The sequence below is a fragment of the Sapajus apella genome, unplaced genomic scaffold, assembly GCF_009761245.1.
Source record: "Sapajus apella isolate SASKATOON/1434 unplaced genomic scaffold, GSC_monkey_1.0 scaffold16, whole genome shotgun sequence".
NCBI lineage: Eukaryota > Metazoa > Chordata > Mammalia > Primates > Cebidae > Sapajus > Sapajus apella.
The window spans coordinates 9147987-9161643 of NW_022436956.1; the positions used below are offsets into that span (position 1 = coordinate 9147987).

Below are 13657 nucleotides of genomic sequence, written 5' to 3' on the forward strand. Positions count from 1 at the left end.
TCATTCTCAGCCTTGCAGAATGTGTATTACTTTCTTCATTTTACAGAAGAAAAAACTGCAATTCCCAGAGGGGAGGTTTTCAAAGATCACAGGACTACCACCAAGCCTGCCGCTTCATGTCTGAGTGAAACAGAGCAATCTCCCAGATAACAGGAGACAGATAGGTGGAAACATTTCTAAAACGGGGCTAAAGGAGAGCAAGTAAGCTCCAAACCTCAGTCCCAGCCCCTCTTGGAACTGAGCTAAAGAGAAAAGAAGAACTAAGAGCGCAGCGTTCCCGAAAGCAACAAGCGTCCTTTTTAATAAACACGCCAAAGCTTGACTCTCCGTGAGGCATGCCATGCCTTTGACAGCGGGCCCTCGGAAAGCTGTGTTCTATCAGGGCTGCTATTGCTCACAACATTTTCAGAGCTCCTCTTGGGCAATGGCCTTCAGGGCTCGTGGCACATTCCTTTGAAAATCTTCAGTGTGGCAAATCTTCCTCTTGATCCTTGGGAACAGATTTAATTTGGGGACAAGTGCCAGGAGTCACTTCAGAGTCGAGTGAGGAAGCTACCTGGTGTGTCTTATCTTATTTGGGGTCCAAAAGAGGTGCGACCTTAAGGCAGAAGAGTGCCTTGTGTGGTGGAAAACACAGTGGAGCCCTTGGGGACCGGTTCCGAGATAAGCCCAGGAGCCCCGGAGTGAAAGAATGACCTGCAGCCTTGCATGGGATGCAGGGGAGGCCTTGCGCGAGATCTGAGGGCTCTTCATAGGGAGAGACGCGATCAACCGCAATCAGGGCGTAAGTGAAAACACACAGTCCCGTAAAGTGTCCTGGGAAAGATGCCACGTTAATAAAAGGGGAAAATGCAGAGGAATGTGTGAGGAGGGAGCTGTTAAGAAAACGCCAGTGCCCATAAACTCTGCTCTGCAGCCCTCACCCCGCCTCCAATCATGGCTCCAACTTGTTTTTCATTGGAACTTAAGAAAAAAACCTTCAAGAAACTAGCCTGTTTATGAAGACAGCAGAGGACGGAGCTGGCCACCTGGCTGGTATCTGCCTCTGCTGAGCCTCTGTGTCCCCTGCCTGGCCGCTGCCCTTCCACAAGTATCTGGTGTGACTGGCCTTGAGTGACATTCCTCATTATATACTGTGTCTTACTAGAACTGCCGTCTGGCAGGCCAGGATGCGGGGTGCAAAAGAAGAGGGTTATAGTGGATCCGTGCGCAGCAAGGACCATTGTTTCTACTCTGGGGCATTTCTGAAGCACTATGTAAGTAATAGGAGTCATATTCTTCTTTATATCCCCAAATTGGCCTTGGGGACCCGCTAATATGGTGGCAGTTGGTCAAAGCCTTAACACATTCCCAGGCTCCAACCAAACAGGAAATGGGATTCAACTGTAGCCAGAGGGTTAGTTCTCAAGTGGGACTTCCTGATGGTCGATAATCAGAAAGCAAGCATCAGCAACAGTTCGGAGGGAGGGAGAAGACTTGGTCTGTACAGCGGAGGAGCTCCCAGTTTATGGAGTAGGTTAGAGAGACACTAACATAAGCCAAAAAAAAAAAAAGAGAGAGAGAGAAAGAATATACAAAGGTCACTACACAGGCAAAAATTGTCAGGTAAGCACTTAGTATTTAGAAATCTGGGAAAAGGCCAGGCACGGTGGCTCATGCCTGTAATCCCAGCACTTTGGGAGGCCGAGGCAGGTGGATCACTTGAGGCCAGGAGTTTGAGACCAGCCTGGTCAACACAGCGAAACCTTGTCTCTCCTAAAAATAGCAGGTCATGGTGGCACACACCTGTAGTCCCAGCTACTCAATTTGGGAGGCTGAGGCATGAGAATCGCTTGATCCTAGGAGGTAGAGGTTGCATTGAGCATAGATCACATCATTGCTCTCCAGCCTGGATGACAAATCGAGACTCTGTCTCAAAAGAGAAAAGAAACCTGGAAGAAAAGCAAATGAGAATGCATAGCCTAGCTAGAGTCTCATGGCATCAGTCACAGCAGTTTTAGGGAGACGATAAGTCTCATAGCAGAGGTGTGATGCCAACAAAAGACTGGAGTGGCGGTGGAAATGAGGAAGGACATATGAGTGTGGGGACAGCACTTGCTTCATAATGGAGAGGACAGTGAGCAGGGGAGACAGGCAGGAGGCTGCGCCTTGCTGAGGTGGGGAGTTCACACTGGTACAAATAATACCAGTAGTTTGTACAAGTGGTTTGGCTGCAGAGAGCAGAGTTGTTAACAGATTTTTGTCCCCACAGAAGTGACCTAGGAGGCTGCAGAGTTACCTTCCCAAAGATTGAGAGCTGAGCTACAATCCCATCCCTGTGCCTGGCTGACGTGTCTGGGAGCAGTGTCCAAGGGGCACTTGGTGCCTGGGGTCCCTTCCGGCCGAGGAGGTTTGACTCCTTGCTCTGAGATGATGGCAAAGCTCTTTCATCTTTCCTGCCCCAACCCCAACTGCTGGGGGCTCTGGTCAGATGCAGAGCCAGGCTGATTGTCTTTGCCCAGGAATCTGTGTTGAGACTCAAGGAACAGGAAGCAGCTGAGATGCCTCCAGTTAATACTGCAACCCGAATACCCACGGCAGGAAGGCTCAGCCGAGAGACCTGACAGGATCAGCATTGTTCAGCCAGACAGCCGGGAGCAGCTGCGGGGAGGGGGCCCCGGGTCTCCCTAGCACTGGGGATTGTGAATAACCTTCAGCCTGGGCTCACAGACATCCTGAGGAGATCAGGGAAGTGCCAGCCTGTCTGGTACTGGGTTGGGCAATAATCACTGGTCAAAGATGATCAAGACCCGAGGCCTTTGGGAGCTTATAATCCTACCCAAAAGAGGTTGCAACACAGCATGTTGCAGAAGGACAGATTAAAGAAGCCAGGAATGAAGGGACCTATTCAGGCAGAGGTGGGGACAGGGACCTCCTATCATCTCTGGAGCAGTTAGCTAAATTCTCACCCTTCTCAGCGCCCAAGCTCCGGATGGCATTCATAGTGCAAGAGTGAATTTCCCATTGACTTGGAAAATTGTTCCTCCCCAAGAGGGAGCCCAACCAGGAATATTATATCAAAGGATCATAGTTCTAGGGCTAAAAGTGACTCCAGTGATCACGGAATTTATCACCTTCATCTTGGAAAACTGAGGTAACCGCCTCAAAGTCACACCCCTCATCAGTGGCAGAGCCAGAACTTAAAACCTGGATCTCCAGACTTGAAGGCCAGTGGTCAATCCGTTGCTGATCTGCATAAAGCTACTTGGCCCAGCGCTCCAGAGGCTGGCGTGGGGGAATGGCGGAAGGAGCAGGAATTGGACAATATAATGTGAGCACAAAGTGATCAACACACAAATGAAATGCAAAGTTAGAGGAAAATGAGCCTTACAGATTTGGGAGAGTGGGCAGTCTTGGAAAGAAGACTGGACTGTGTATGTGCCAACAGGCCCTGGTGTAGGTTCCCCTTCTACTGCTTGCTCACTACATAACTGGGAAAATTCCACTTACTATCTCTGTGCCACAGTTTATTCCTTTGTTAAATGGGGCTAAAAATATTGTAGAATTCTTATGAAAAATAGCATGTGTAAAAGTACTTTTCATACAAGAATATGTTAGGCAAACGTTAGCTGTTGTGGTAATTACTGTGGTTATCAGGGATAGGTTGCTGAGTTTGGAGGCTGGAGTAGATTATACCTGGGATATTCCGAGTTCTCTGAGTTTCCCAGTGGAAGAGGGAAGTCCAAAAATTGACAAAAGTTTCTACTTAGCCTTAGCCAGGTTCAGATTCAACAATGGGAGCTGAATTAAGCAGAGCAAGATCCAAGCCCAAATACAAGCTCAGCCACACAGTGCGGAGCCTTACCATGCGGGGTCCCAGGCTCCGGTTTCTGCCCTAAGACTTCTGCCCTGGCCTTCCCTGGGAAGGTGCCTCTTGCAGAAGAAAAGAAGCCTGATACCTCTCAGCCTGAGCAGGATCCCTTGGAGCTGTCAAGAGTGGGAGGCAAGGAGTCAGGAGAAGAGGAGAGGAAAGGGGGCTGGCAGAGTGAGGCCCACATTCTTCGGCCAAAGCCACTTAAATGTGAAGGGACAGTGAAACCCACAGCATCCTCTCTTGCAAGCCTGGTGGCACCGCCCATGACTTTTGGTCCCAGGCTTGGGTGGAAAGGTGTGTCTCAGGCATTAAACTAGGGGTTGCAGCCTGGGATAACTGGAAGGGGAAGAGTTTGGAGAAGGAAGGGTTCTATTGTGATCCAGCTCCACACAGCAGCTTTTCCTAGGTAAGAGCCTGCTGTGCAGGCTGAGGTCATTGCTGGCACGAGCTCCCCTCTCACTGCAGATGCCTGCAGGTCTGTTTTAATATCTGTAGCAACCACATTCCTGAGCAGGGTGGGTAAGAGCCTTTTTGGACAAGACTGCTTTCCATCAAAAATTATTCCAATTCACCAGGGTCAGATATTTTAGAGAGACCTGGATTTTTTTTTTTTTTTAAGGAGGAAAATAAAAATTCAGAGAGAATGACTAAATGCAGGAACCAGGAGGAGAGCAAGGTCCTGAGGACTAAAGAAGGGAGGAGGGACCTAGAGTTATAAGAGTGGGAGAGAGGACACAAGATACAGGCAGTGCGTGCTGGGAAAGAGCTCTCTCTTTGGATCTACCCTGTCTAGGCCTTTCCTAGGTCCTGATGAATTTACCTGAAACCATCGTCATTCATTCATTCATACACTCAACTGGCACTTGACTTCCACTCCATATGCCAACTGCTGAGCTAGGAAGACAGAGAGGACGTGTTGGCTATCTATTTCTGTGTCACAAATGCATAATACATCATGGTTCAAAACAATACTCTTTTATTATCTCAGTTTCCGTGGGCCAGAGTCAGGGCACAAAACTTAGCCAGCTCCTTTGCTTTGGAATCGCTCACAGGCTGTAACCAAAGATTTGACCAGGGTTGGCATCTCCTCTGAAGGCTCACTTGGGGAAGGATCCACATCCAAGTTCACAAGGCTGTTGGCAGAATTCAGTCCCTCGAGGGTTGTTGGACTGCGGACCTCGGTTCCTAGCTTGCTGCTGGCCAGAGGATGCTCTCAATTCCTTGCCATGTGGTCCTTGCCAGCATGGCAGCTTGTTTCATGGAATTTGCAAGCTGAGAAGGCCGGAGAGAGGGTCGGCCAACAGGATGGAAGTCACAATCTTTTGTGACCTGAAGAAGGAAGTGACATCCCATTGCCTTTGCCATATTCTGTGGATTAGGAGCAAGTCCCAGGTTCCACCCACGCTGCAGGGGAGGGGTTTACACAAGGGCGTGGAGACCGGGAGACAGAGACCATCAGGGACCATGTTAGACACTACGTGGCCCCAAGTCAAAGTTGTTTTTGGCCCTCAGGTAACTCAGAGACAGCAATAATGACAATTATAATAGTAGTAGCAGTACAATAGTAATAATGATGGCAAAAGCAATGCACGGAATACTTACAGTGTGCAGGGACCTGTACTAGCTTGTTTTTTATATATATTTTTTCTTATCTATACACACACACACACACCCCCATGTATACACCTGTATATACATATTTGCTTTGAATTTCTTTTCCTTTTTTTATGATGGAGTCTCGCTCTGTTGCCTAGGCTGGTGTGCAGTGGTTCAAGTGATTCTCCTGCCTCAGCCTCCTGAGTAGCTGGGATTACAGGCACCCGCCACCATGCCTGGCTAATTTTTTGTATTTTCAGTAGAGGTGGCATTCCACCATGTTGGTCAGGCTGGTCTTGAATGCCTGATCTCAAGCAATTTGCCTGCCTCGGCCTCCAAAAGTCCTGGGATTACAGGTGTGAGCCACCGCATCCAGCCTGCTTTTAATTCCTAAGTAGGTATCATTATTCTCCTCTTTTTAGGTGAGGGAACAGGGTATCAGAAAGAGCACAACAGTGAGAGATCTAGGAGTTTTAAACTCCAGTTTGCCAGACTTCAAAGGCTTTGCTCTTACCCTCTTGGTGTACGTGCCCCCCGACGAATGGCACTAACCTGGAAGTGCTGTAATGGGGGTGCCAGGGAAGGCTTCTCAGAGGCGGTGACATGGAGGGAGCCCCCGTAACAACAGCGGCAGGACCCGAGAGGGAATTCAGGGAAAGGGAAGGGAAGTGACACAATCCTTTGCTCTTGAGGAGCCCTTGAGGCTCAAGTGGGGACCAGAGACCCAAGGAGAAGCCTCAGGGCACTTGCTGGGAGTTGCGAACAGCTGCTGGAGAGCTCCTAGGAGACTGGAAGCCAGTGGCTGTTTAGATTAGTTTTCTAATTGGCCGGGTGTTAGCAAAGCCTCTTGTGTATACAGTGGGAATTGTTAATCTTGTCTATTTGTATATCCACTCATGTTCTGTCACTCCCGGATCTTCTTGGCTGTCTGCCTCTTACTGTGGGTTTTAGGCCAAGAGAGGGTTTAAGTCTATGAGACTCTTTATGCAGCCCCTAGAACCCGTGGGCAGCTGGAGGAGAGCCGCACAGTGGAAGAAGGTCAAAGGCTTCCCCTACTCTAGCTACCTTTGTCCCCACCAGCCTGCCTGGCCATGCAGTCTCACTCGTCCCCAGGTGGCCTCCCTTCCTGCAGTGCCCATCTCCCCAGCATACCACTCCAGTCACTAGAACCCTGCATTTGCACAAAGCGACCTTCCATATATCACCTCACAGCTTCATGACAAACCTAGAAGTCAGGCTTTATTATTCCAAATGAGAAACCAAGAGAGAGGTCAAACAGCTTACCCAGTGCCACTCGCGCAGCTGCTGTGAGGCTGAGACAAGGTCAAACCTGGGTCCCAAGCTCCTTCACGCTCAATATGGGCTCCTGGTCTGGCCCGCCCACCCCATATACCATGTTCACATGTTCATCATGCAATTTCCTTGCTCAGGAAGCTGTAAAGCCTCCTGCTGTGGCCAGAGGCTTTTGCCTCCTCCCTTCCAGGGAACTTCAGTGTTTGCTTCTCTTTCCCTGCCATGAACCCATCTTACCTCTACCGTGAGTTCCATGGTAAGATGGCCAGGTTCCCAGACTCCCTGAGATACCCCAGGTTTCTTGGTTCCCTCTCTGATTAGACTGTTGGTAGCTTTATTTTTATTTATTTTTTGTTTTATTCTGTTTTGTTTTTGGGACAGAGTCTCACTCTGTCCCAAGCTGGAGTGCAGTGGCACAATCTCTGCTCACTGCAACCTCTACCTCCTGGGTTCAAGTGATTCTCCTGCCCCAGCCTCCTGAGTAGCTGGAATTATAGGTGCACACCACCATGCCTGACTAATTTTTGTATTTTTAGTAGCGACTGGGTTTGGCCATGTTGGCCAGGCTGATCTCGAACTCCTGACCTCAGGTGATCCACCTACCTTGGCTTCCCAAAGTGCTGGGATTACAGGCGTGAGCCACTACATCCATCCTGTTGATAGCTTTAGATTGGAGACCAAGATATAAAATCCTCCCATCACATGCCAAGCCCAGGCACACGTAAAACTGTGTGACTTATTGATAACGAAAAAAGGGAAAGATGAAGATAAGGTAAGGGGGACTTTGGGGGATACGAAGGTCTTCTTTCAGATGCGGAGTCCTCCCCTCTGACCGAGGGACCTCCTGTCTAAGTCATTATTCCCTTGCCTCCCCACATCTCTCTTTTGGGACTCCAGGTGGCTGTTACCGATTTTCTTCCCTTCATGACCTGAGTGTGGTCAAATGCCTCTTTGTAAATGTTCTAGGCTCAGCCAGTCAGGCATGCACTTAAACATAGAAATTTTTGGAGAGGTGGTGGGTAGGACAGGTATGGTCATAGGTTACAAATGGGACATAATGGCAAGAAAAAAGTCCACTGTTCAATAATGTTCAATACATGAGACTGATGCTACCAGATTTGTTTTGGGGAATACCTTTCAGAGAATTTTAAATAAATGACTATACAAATGGGTTGAGAAGGAAGTTAGAGAGGCATTGGCTTCCCCAGTCTCTTACAGATCTTATAAATAGCCATAACACTATTGCTTACACACTTTCTGCGTGCCACTGTAGTAAATGCTCTATAATAATTATCCCGTATTTAATCTTCAAAACAGTTCTATAAGGTAGCATAATATTATCCCTGTTAGAAACTGCGGTTCATAGAGATAAATTAGCTTGTTTAAGACTACACGTATGGTGTAAGGTCAGGATTAGAACCCAGACTGCGTGACCCTAGAACCCTTGTCCTTAGTCTCTGATGCCAATGGACAGCCTCCATGTATCTCTGCTTGCTGAGAGAGATTCATTAAAAATGCCTTTTGCTCCTTTGGGGCTGGGACTTGTGGTAAGAGGGAGAGAGAAGAGAGAAGCCCCACATCAGGAATCCTCCCTTTTTTTAATGGGGGATGGGATCTGGGTTCCTTCCTACCTAGCGTAGTCCTCTGCTTTAAAACTTCACAAAAGTGGGCAGCTGGCCAAGCTGCATTTTTTAAACACTCCAGGCTGTCTTCTTATCTCCGAGAGACTTGATTTACTTTCTTCTATCTTATCCCAGCCCAGGGCCCCTGTGATGGATTTCACCTTGGGCATTTGCCTTTGGAACAGAATTGCTCCTTGCCAAGAGCACTCCCCTAGAGATAGAGGGAGAAGGAGACAGCTCCACGGTTCCCGTTCTGGGACTGGCCTTTTACCCGCTGCCTCCCACAGCTCAGGTGGCGAGAGGAGGGCCCTGCCCTTACCAGCTGGAGAGCACTGAGTGCGACTGCTGCTTAGCAAATGAAACTGAATTTCTGCAGGTTTGGCCTGGGCCTGCTCTCACTTGAGATGTGTCGGGGAACAGGAGAAGAGACGATAATGGTATAGTAGCATCCACGTAGTATTAACACTTTCCTCTTTGTTATGACTATTCATCTTTTCAAATTTAATCTTCACAGCAAGTAAATGAAACAGCTTTTGTGTTCCCTTCTCACAGATCAGGAAACTGAGGCTCAGTAAGGCTACGATGACACAGATGTGGAGGAAGGGCTCGGTTTCCAGCCTGTCTTCTGACATTCAATTTGTGTGTCTTTCATGATGCATCAAGGAGTAGTGTGTCTCCCCCATGACTTCCCTTCACTCTTCTTTCTTCAAAAGAAAGAAAATCTGAGTGTGGCTCAGATTAGGGCAGCTCATCCTTTTGCAATGGTGGATGCCAAGGGAGGGAGTTGAGCCTGCAGGAAGGGGTGTCATCCTGAGCCAAGATCAGGGTCTACAGCAGGCAGACTTGAAGTGGGAGGTCACATTTACAAGGGAGAGGGTGGCCAGCCATCCCCCCTTTCTGTGATTGGAAGAGGAGAGCAGTGAAACACTCTCTCCACAAAGCATTGTGACATGGTTTGTCTGTGTCTCCACCCAAATCTCTTCCTGAATTGTAGCTCCCATAATTCCCACCTTGTGGGAGGTAATTGAATCATGGGGGAAGGTGTTTCTTGTGCTGTTCTCATGATAGCGAATAAGTCTCCTGAGATCTGATGGCTTTATAAAGGGAGTTCCCCTACACAAGCTCTCTTGCCTGCCACCACTTAAGACATGACTTTGTCATTCACCTTCCTCCATGATTGTGAGGGCTCCCCAGCCATGTGGAACTGTGAGTCATTAAACCTCTTTCCTTTATAAATTACCCAGTCTCCGGTATGTCTTTATTAACAACATGAGAACAGACTAATACACATTGAAATCTTCAGTGATCATCACACTCTGAGTAACACACAGTCACATAAGACCAGAACTAAAGAGAAAGGAAAGCAAGTAGTATTTTTAAGTTCTCCTGTGAAAATCAAATTTTGTTTGATTTTCATAACAGCCTTATATGGTGGGCTTCGCTATCCTCATTTCAGAGGAAGCTGAGGCCCAGAAAGATGAGGTAATTTGCCTGTGGTCTCATTGCTGATAAATTGTGGAGCTATAATTCAAAGCCCAGTCATCTGCCCTACATCTGTTAGTAAACTAGAAGCCAGTCTTTCACATCTCTGCTGGAGGGTAGGGAGGTCTCTCTTCCAGAACACAGAACAGTGCCTTACAGACTGTAGCTTAACTTGGTAACTTCCTAACCTACCCTGCACACATTCCGAAGATGTAATAGGGCCATAGGTTGAGTTAGCAGTAGGAGTTCAGGTTGTTGGTCAGAAAGAACCCCAGAAGCTCCTCTGTGGCTGCATGTCAGTCTTTTTTTTTTTTTTTTTTTTTGAGACGGAATCTTGCCGTCACCCAGGCTGGAGTGCAGTGGCAGGATCTTAGCTCACTGCAACCTCCGCCTCCCAGGTTCAAACAATTCTCCTGCCTCAGCCTCCAGAAAGCTGGGATTACAGGAATGTGCCACCATACCCAGCTAATCTTTTTAGTATTTTTAAATAGATACAGGGTTTCACCATATTTGCCAGGATGGTCTCGATCTCCTGACCTCAGGTGATCCGCCTGCCTTGGCCTCCCAAAGTGCTGGGATTACAGGCGTGAAGGAGTCTCACTCTGTCACCCAGGCTACAGTGCAACAGTGCAGTCTTAGCTCACTGCAACCTCCGCCTCCCGAGTTCAAGCGATTCTCCTGCTTCAGCCTCCCAAGTAGCTAGGATTACAGGTATGCGCCACCACACCCAGCTAATTTTTGTATTATTAGTAAAGACAGGGTTTCACCATGTTGTCTAGGCTGGTCTCGAACTCCTAACTCAGGTGATCCGCCCACTTCAGCCTCTCAAAATACTGGCATTACAGGCATGAGCCACTGCTCCCAGCCATCAGTCTTTAAAATCAGTCGTTAAAAACAGGCACTGTGCCGTCTTTACTTTTGAGTTCCTGGTGCCTGACAAATAGTATGGGCTCAAAAAAAGGTTAGCTACTGACCTGAACTGAGAAGACCTTAAAGTTCAGATATGAGAACTTCAAAATCATAGAAGTTATAGTTACAGACTGGCCTAAAGGATATAAATTCACTGGGCACAGCCCAATGAAAAATAACGAGGCAAGGGGAATTGGGGAGTTGGATGGAAGGCCTGGAAGTAGCTGCTACAGAATGTGCATCTGCGGAGATTCAGGAGACCCGGGTTCTAGTCCCAGCTCTGCCATTCACCAGCTGGGGGATCTTGGGCATTTGCTTCCTCCCTGTGAGCCTCAGTTCACTTATTTGTAAAGGAAGGATGGGGGCCATACTCTAAGATCCTTTCAATTTCAACATTCTGGGAGTTTTGAATCATTAACCTCCCTAAACACCCTCCCACATTCCTGGGGAAAAGATAAAGAAGGTTTTTTGTTTTGTTTCTTTTTTAAAAAGCTTATTTTTAAAAAAAATTGACAAGTAAAAATTATGCCTATTTATGACATGTAGCTTGATGTTTTGATATATATGACAGGCAGCATGGCTAATTCAAACTCTTGAACATATGTATTATTTCACATCCTTATTTAATGGTGGTAAGAACACATAAAATCTACTCTCTGAGCAATTTTAAAATATAAGCTATATTGTTATGAACTGTAGTTGCCCTGATGTACAATAGGTCTCCTGAATATATTCCTCCTGTCTAACTGAAGTTTTGTGTTCTTTGATCAATATCTCCTCAATTTCCCAGCCCGGCAGCCTCTGGGATCCACCATTTTACTCTGTTTCTATGAGTTAGGACTTTCTTACACTCCACCTATAAGTGAGACCATTCAGTCTTTATCTTTCTATCCCTGGCTTATTACATTTAACGTAATACCCTCCAGGTTCATCTGAGAAGGTTGTTTCTAGAAACAGAAAAGAGCTTCACCCCCAACCAGGGTGACAGGAGCAGTCCTACCTACAAGCCAGACATCGACTTGATGGCATGAGCCAGAACTTTTCAAGTGTGAGGGTGTTGCTGGTTTGAAAGTGGACATGGTCCCCCATTTCTAAACCTCAGGCTCTCTGGACAATGCAACTCAGCCTTCAGAGCCACCAGAGAGGCTGCAGTGTGTGGAGGCAGCTCATTCTGGAGCAGGAAGGAGAGCAGAGAAACCACCATCCTATGGGTCATTCTCGGATCCCCTGTGTGCTGGCCGTCTCCCACCCAGGCTCAGTTTGCACTGCTAATCTGTTATGTCTTTCTTGGTAATTTAGCACTTTCAGACAGTTATGGTTAGATTCTGTTTATTTTTCTAAACCTCACAAAAACCCCATAATACAGCAAAGAGTGGGAGGGGGAGTTTTTCTAGAAATATAAACTCAAGATTCAAATGCTCTTTCCCATCTGCAGGACAGCTGTTGTGGAGCCCGGTCCATCCTGAGCACTCCAGCGTTCCATTTCAAGGATCTCTTCCTGGCTCCCCTCCCACCGTCATTCCTTTGAGAGAATGTGGCCCCGAGATCAAGGCAGGGAGAGCTGCCAGCTACTGCCACCTGACACAAAGCCTCATCACCCTTGTGTATTTCTCTCCCCTCTCCATTCTCACCATGGAGTCACAATGTGGGTCATTCTTTCCTTTCACCAAGGGATGAGCAGGGGAAGAGAGGGCTGGAAAAAGAGACCTCTTCCTTTGCTGACTGATTAGGAAGAAGTGTGGGGTCCAAGTGGGCCCACCCCTTGCCTAATTTTTGCCCAATTTTTTGGCCCCTGGAGTCCCTGGTAGACTTCTTATCTTCTTGCGCACAAGGTTACCGTGTGTCTAATTGCTCAGCTCCGGTTAGAGTGGCGGAGGGAAATTGGCGTTAATGAATGAATGAATGAATCGTTGGATGGTTTACTGACAGCTTGGAGAATCAACTAGGGTTTGAGCAAGAACCAGAAAGAGAAGGCCAACATCTTTTAGCTTACCAAATACTTTCATGCCCCTTGGGAAGAAGAAAAACGGACATGGGAGAGGCAGAGCATGGAAGAGTTTAAATTGAGCATAAAGGACATAAAACTAGATAAGTATGATCAGAAGATAAAAGATGAGTAATCATCAAATCCAAACCTTTACATTTTCAGCAGAGGCTGCCAAAACCTCAAGGGGAAGTGACTTTTTTAAAATCACAGAACCAGAGTGACTTGGGTCTTTTGACTCTTTTTTTTTTTTTTTTTTTGGTCCCTGATAAAATGTTGCTCTTTTCTTCTCCATATTTTCATACTTTCCAACTCATTTATTCCAGGAAAGTACCTGCCCTCTAACATGGGGTTCCTCCTTTTTTGGCCTAAAGAAGTTATCCAAACTTACCTTGAGTTTACTGTCCTTGAGGCCATTTTGGCCTTTGTTTTGTGGCCTCAAGGCTGCCCTCACTTAGAAAGGTTGTAGCAGAAGCCAGCCAAGCAGGGCCAGTTTCACCCCAGGCTGGCCCCATTAAAGGTTTGGTTTGGGTTCTTACCAGGGTGCACAAGTCTTGTTTCCTAGAAGTTTGGTCCAGTGGTCTGCAGTCCTGGGAATGTATGCTGTCTCAAACAGTGGTTTTCAGACCCTGCCTGATGATCCAGGGACTGGAACTGAACACACGTTTTACCCTTTTATAGCAACTTGGGTGTCCCAAATAGGACCCATCACTTCCAAGTCCCAGTCTAGGATTTTCTAAACAAGTATGTAGTTAGAGGAAAATTTAATCCACATGTATCTGACTCACTGATCTCTAAATCATCCTGAAGTTTGATTCTGGGAATGGTTTGATGTGTACTCTGCTTTTTTTCAACTTTTGGATCAGTGCACTGGCCAAGAAATAATAAATAGCAACCCTGAGAGAGAAAAGGAAGCTT

The 13657-nt window shown here is 47.2% G+C and overlaps 2 long non-coding RNA genes across 2 annotated transcripts; one reads left to right on the forward strand and one right to left on the reverse strand.

Moving 5' to 3' along the window:
- Positions 1-757: 757 nt before the first annotated feature.
- Positions 758-13033, forward strand: LOC116556053. Its single transcript, XR_004270811.1, has 2 exons — positions 758-1256; positions 12191-13033. It is a non-coding gene; the product is annotated as an uncharacterized LOC116556053 (long non-coding RNA).
- On the reverse strand, positions 4807-13365 carry LOC116556056. The gene is made up of 2 exons (XR_004270812.1): positions 13279-13365; positions 4807-5182 (listed from the first exon to the last, which is right to left on the reverse strand). It is a non-coding gene; the product is annotated as an uncharacterized LOC116556056 (long non-coding RNA).
- Between the last annotated feature and the right edge of the window lie 292 nt (positions 13366-13657).